This window comes from Barbus barbus (genome assembly GCF_936440315.1).
Source record: "Barbus barbus genome assembly, chromosome: 33".
NCBI classification, from domain to species: Eukaryota; Metazoa; Chordata; class Actinopteri; order Cypriniformes; family Cyprinidae; genus Barbus; species Barbus barbus.
In genome coordinates this window covers 17,244,921-17,251,710 of record NC_136761.1, presented here as the reverse complement: position 1 = coordinate 17,251,710, position 6,790 = coordinate 17,244,921, and positions in this window count along the sequence as shown.

Sequence of the window (6,790 nt, the reverse complement as noted above, 5' to 3'; positions counted from 1 at the left end):
CCTTTGCAAAACTTATATATCTGTGGACTGTGTTATTTATCTTAATCCAAATAATGCAAATCTGATTTGTCTGGACAGATTAATTACACAATTTACATTAAACCTTTAGATGGGGAAGTCGTGGCCTAATGGTTAGAGAGTCGGACTTATAATCCGAAGGTTGCGGGTTCGAGTCTCTGGCTGGCAGGGATTGTAGGTGGGGGAAGTGAATGTCCAGCGCTCTCTCCACCCTCAATACCACGACTGAGGTGCCCTTGAGCAAGGCACCGAACCCCCAACTGCTCCCCGGGCGCTGCAGCACTGGCTGCCCACTGCTCCGGGTGTGTGTTCACTGCTGTGTGTGTGTTCACTGCTGTGTGTGTGCACGTTGGATGGGTTAAATGCAGAGCACGAATTCCGAGTATGGGTCACCATACTTGGCTGAATGTCACTTCACTAGATGGCGCTAGAGATTAACGGTGTTATGAAGAATACTGAAGAGATCCTTTTCTTTCAGTTTGAATATAGGCTACAGAATTAGCCACAAATATAAATAAATAAATAAGGCCACAGGCGTTAGAATTAAAACATACAGTACACTGGGCATGTGTTGACTTTAGTGACAACATGCCCCATAGCTGGACATAGTTTCACACTATGGGGTATTTATATTGTTTATTCTGTCGTTAAACAGTGTTATAGGCTTTCAAGGCAAAATGAAACAATACAGTAAATTTGTATAAATTTAATTGATAATAAAATTAATAATAAAAATGTGACAACTTGTTTTCCATCTATATATTAATGAAAAAAGGAGGAAAAAAACTCTTGAAAGGTTAAAATCTAATGCTTTAAAATCTTAATCATTATAGTGAATCTGGTCTGAATGGATGTCAGTGTGGTTGTATTGTGTTCACTTGTGCACCCAATAGCAAAACTTAGATTTTTATGTATTTGGGTTGGACAATGCATTTGTATTTTGAATTAGCTCTTTAAAATCAACATATTATACCACTGCTAGAAAAAAAGTTACAGATAAGAAGTTTAATTTTGTGACAAATTCCATGTTTGACAGCAAGTCCCGGTCTGAACATAACAGCAGTTGTATGGTCATTGTTTTGAATCACATGAGCAGCAGTTTTTGTCTCTGCACACAGTGACCATGGTTTGGAAACTTATAGTGCATCATTGTGGTTTTTAGCTATAAGGTCTCACAAACTGTCTTCCTGATTATCATACACACATATCATACAACATATAGTTAAAAAAAAACCCCTCAGACTTGACTGTATCTTTTGCACAGAGTTTACGTGTTGAGCATATTTATAAATTTCCACACAAAAACCAACACAGAACAGGTTTTCCATTAAAAGTTTAATACAAGTATTTTTAAAAGCAATATAAATTTAGTTGCATAAGCATAACATATCCTTGATTAAGTGATTCCTAGAGATGACCTTTTTGAGTACTCCTTTAAATAACAACATGCATTTGAGCACTACTTACTTTAACAGTGGCAAAAATAACTATACATCCTGTGGAAATTTTAAAAGCTGTTGCGGCAAGTGTCTTGTTTACTGAGAAACCCACTGAGGATGGAGTAAGTCGGTAGATATGAGTGGTCATGGGTAACTTAAGCGAGGGTGGTGGGTGACAGTAGGACAAGAGCGATGCAGAGAAACCGCTTAAAATAACAGGTCTCACAGTCTGCACAATACCTCACACACGCTCACACGTTTAAGCACAGATGCACTCCTGCACATAAAACTCACACATGCAAGTGCATTTCAACACTGCACACTGAACACAAACACAGGCTGATGCATCTTTATCTTTGACACTTTGATACATTTGATGGTCCCAAGAGATACAAAACCAATTATTAGTGTGTTTTAGAGCCAGAACTAATTATGTTCATACACAGATAGAGGGATGGATTTTTTTACAACACGACTATTGTGTGGTGTCTATTTCTCTCATGAATTATATCATATATAATAATAATGTCCTGCCTGTGAAACCAAGGACATGCAAACAAATACAAAAGCACATTTTGAAACATTAGAAGCCAAGGTGTTTTAGCTACTGTGGTGGAGGCGGAGCCTAAGCTGACACTGAATCTTAACCCTCCCACACATAATTACAGATAAAGTCTATCAGTTCACATTCAGGAGGCATACTGTGTATAGCCTAAATACAAGCATATGCAAAAATAAAAGAAAGGAAATCTATAAGTTCTAAATTCTATTGGAAGGCAATTGTATCCATTTGGAAATGACTAAAATTAGTTATATATTTCATTTGTTTAGGGTTTGGACAGTATGTGCTGGAAGTTACAAAGTGAGGAAACATTCTTAAACAAATCTTAACTCAACTACATGCAACATGTAACATACTCAAATATCGTTTCTGAGTACAAAATTGGAACACTGTAAAAGTGTCACCAAGTAATATGGTGAATATGTCTACAAAATGACATTATCCAGACCAAAAAACAACAAAAATAAAAAAACAGTCATACAAGTGCAAAAAGAAGTAATATGAATATAATCTGCATTTGCACAAATTCCAAATGCTATGGGGAATATTTGACTATTCACTGTTAGAAACTATAAGCGTTCCTGTTTCAGAATACTAAATTAAAGACATTGTGTTCTGTATTTCTCATCAATTTAAACCTTTAAAATGTGTGCCTCATCCACTCACTTGCAAGTAGCCATATTTCAATCATATAAATGAATGACCCCTTTCTGGTGGTCGTCACCTAAACCTATGACCAGCCCACATGAAGGAACGTAATGTGGCCAATATAAACTGCAGAGATTGGAGCAAATGCTTCGTCCAGTTTAATCCAGTTTTCTGCTACAACAGAACACACTATTACCACACTATCATCAGAGCAGCAATCACACTTTTTTTGCACTACAACACCTTCATGCTAGTGTTCTTTTAACAGTGCAGAATAAATTCCATTCATGACTACATCAGCTGCTAAGTGTGAAAAACACTATTTAAAATTATATATAAAAAAAATTCTGCATAAACCTTATCAGCAAACATGACACTGATTTTGATTAGTTGTTAGTAACCTTATTCTTTCAAGTTCCAATTAGATGCATGTTTAGTTTCCCTCCAAATAACCTTTCAAATGCATTTTGACATTAAAAAAAATTACACTTATTTCTATAGTCCTCCTGTTACCCAGTTGCAATAAGACTTAGAACAGCTACATATAAGACCTATAAGCAATGCATCTCAGCTTACTGTCCTTTGGAAATTTTACATAAATGAGGTTTGGACTATTTATTTATTTCTCTTCAGCGAATATTTCACAGTGTAGGTCAATTTCTGTATGTTATTGAGCATATATACTGTAAAATGAATCTATCTTAGAGATAACAGATCCCTTGTCAGAAGATTGGATACAGTGGAGAAAAAAAGAATGGATAAGAACAAGATAATCAATTAATAAAATGTTGAAATAATCTCAATGAAACAACCTGATAAATAATACACTCAATATTTATTCAACTCACCATTTTATATTCATTATATACAGCACAACAGGGCAGACAATAACAACTGAACATTTAAAGAATCATATGTTCACACTCTGCTGAGATTTTTCTCTCCTTCCTCCAGATTTGATTTTTCTCTGACTGAATTGCAGGGCTGCATATGTCAAATTCTCATCATCAGTGTCCTGAAGAGAAAAGGTTACCAACATTATAAAATTGACTTGTATTTGAATTCACTGCATATATAAGTATAAAGAAAATCACAATAGATATAGGCTACACATTCACTTATTAATTTCAAAAAGCAACATGAAATTAGAAAAGTAACAGTAATTGGTTAAATACAATTTTATTGTTGAACAAAACAAAACCTAGTTAGTCCAAACAAATCAAAATGACATTTTAAACATTACTAAAGGTAAAAATTCCTCTTTAATATAGACAGCAATTCATCCTCTTACCTGAGAACCTCTCACTTGGTTGTCTTGTCCAGAAACTTGCACTGTATGAAAAAGACACAGAAACAACTATAAGCATTTTCAAAGATTAAGAAAAAAAGAAAAGAAAAAAATCCTAGCAGACGCTGTTCACACATACCTCTCTTAAATATAAAACCCACAAGAGCAAATATTAGAACTCCACAAAGTCCCAAAGCACATGCCAACCCAAGCACTGCTGGACAGAGCCTTTCTTCTGAAATTTATGCACAATAAATGTATTATGAATACTTCTCTGTCACAACAGTAATTAAATGAAAGCAGTGCTTGTTTACCATTCTTCACTTGTTTTGTACTGTTTTCAAAGCATTTTTGATGACATTCTGTGAAGTCACTTAGATGATCTTGTCGACCTACTCAAAAAAATAAAAATAAATAAATACATAATTAAATATAATAAAAATAAATCTTTATCTCAATTGTTATACAGATTCATGAATAGCTTCTTCTACTTTGTAACTTACTGATGCGCATAATCGTCACAAATAGTCTAAATACAACTCATATGGACTGACAGTCACTGTGAAAATTTACCTTTAATGATCAGTTGTGTTCCACTTCCAAACTCAGTATAAAATGCTTTTGCTCCACAATAGTACACTGCTTCATCTGACTGAATGATGCCTGAAATTGTCAGATTGGAGGTTCTGCCCAATCTCTTGCCACAAAATCGATCATTTTTGAATTCATTGAAAAACTTGGGTTCTGACATTTTCTGCAATGCTGATATGACTCGAGGTTGTTGTCCAGCAATTTGCTTATACCAAAATATGTTGTCTTTATCAGAATAACACTGCAGAGTCACAGTGTTGCCAAGTGCCACAGTAATGACTTTATCTGGCTGATGAACACGAGGATGTGCTGTACCTGAAAAAACTGACCATGTCCACAGGTGAAGACATGAACCGGTTATTCAGTAAAAATGAATAACTAATCCACATTAACTAATCTACAGAGCTCTAAAAACTAAATCAATAATCACAGCAATCATTTAAAATAAATATTCAAAAGTGTGAAACAAATTTAAATAAAACATGACTTAAGTAAAATACAAAGAGCAGTAACAAATGTCCAAGGACTCATTGTAAAAATAATGTAACAATTTTTCTGCTGCCCAGCTACCCCATCAAACTGGTAATAGTTTTATTGCAAAGCAGGAGCTCCTTATATACAGTACTTCCTGGACTTACTTACTCAGATTAATTACCATTGGTTGAGGCACCTATAGGGGGAAAAAGTGCTCTTCACTTTCCAGTTATCTTCTGAACTACAAAACAAAGGTCTGTCCCATTTTTACCCACAATGCGGTGACATTAGTAGGTTTTCTTTGTTGGGTACTTTAAAAATGATTTTATATTACTGAAGGCTGGTTTGTGCCAAATCAGTAGTAGTCTAGATAACATACAATTAAAATATCACTCATTTCAAAAATTCAGGCCACACTTTCATCTTATGCACCAGATAAGTAATACAAGCAAGCATCGAACTGAAAAATGAGACAGACAGTCAATTAACAAAACATATTGTAAAAAAGTGAGTTTTGAGATCAGTTTTAAAGGTATGGAGTAAAGAGACAGCACAAAGGTTTTGAGGAAGTTTAGGAAGCTTAGGAGCTGAAATGCTGATTGAATGGCTGTTATCAGTGGTTATCAGGTCACAGATATTGACCAGAAGGGATCTGCTGAGCCTACTGTCAAGCTGAGAAGGCTGTTATCATCGATCCACATCCTTAATCACCGCACACATGTATGAAGGTGAAGTTAACACTGGAGTACCAGCAGAGGCGATCATTTCCCCAGCGCCAACAATTAACTGGACACGGACCAAAGACCAGTGAAATAGCGCATTAAAAGATGGATTTAGATGACTTCAGGACACAGTCTTGTAAAATATTCCATTATTCCGTGTTTATGAATGAAGTTATTAATTTAAAATTTGCCTATGGTGGGAAAGGGATCGTGTAAAAAGTCCACACATTTACCATATTTTTACCATAGTAACTGTCACTCGACCATGTCATGTGTAGTCAATGCACAGTAACCACAAAATATACCATGCTCCGTAATCATAGTTTTACTGTGGTATTTGTAGTTAAAGCACAATAACTTCAAGATTTACTATAGGTTTACCACAGTAACCGTAGTTTTACTGTGGTATTTGTAGTTAAAGCACAATAACCTTGATGTTTACTATGAGTTTACCTCATTAACCGTAGTTTTACTGTGGTATTTGTAGTTAAAGCACAATAACCTTGATGTTTACTATGAGTTTACCTCAGTAACTGTAGTTTTACTGTGGTATTTGTAGTTAAAGCACAATAACTTCAAGATTTACTATAGGTTTACCACAGTAATCGTAGTTTTACTGTGGTATTTGTAGTTAAAGCACAATAACCTTGATGTTTACTATGAGTTTACCTCATTAACCGTAGTTTTACTGTGGTATTTGTAGTTAAAGCACAATAACCCCTATTTACTATGAGTTTACCTCATTAACCGTAGTTTTACTGTAGTATTTGTAGTTTAAGCACAATAACCTCAATATTTACTATGAGTTTACCTCATTAACCATAGTTTTACTGTAGTATTTGTAGTTAAAGCACAATAACCTCCATATTTACTATGAGTTTACCTCAGTAACTGTAGTTTTACTGTGGTATTTGTACTTAAAACACAGGAACAACAATACTTACCGTGTTTTTACCACGGTAACTCTTTTTACTGTATAATATTTTAAAACACAGCAACCACAACGCTTTCTACGCCTTTAATATGTTTTTGTGAAGTAATTGTAGTT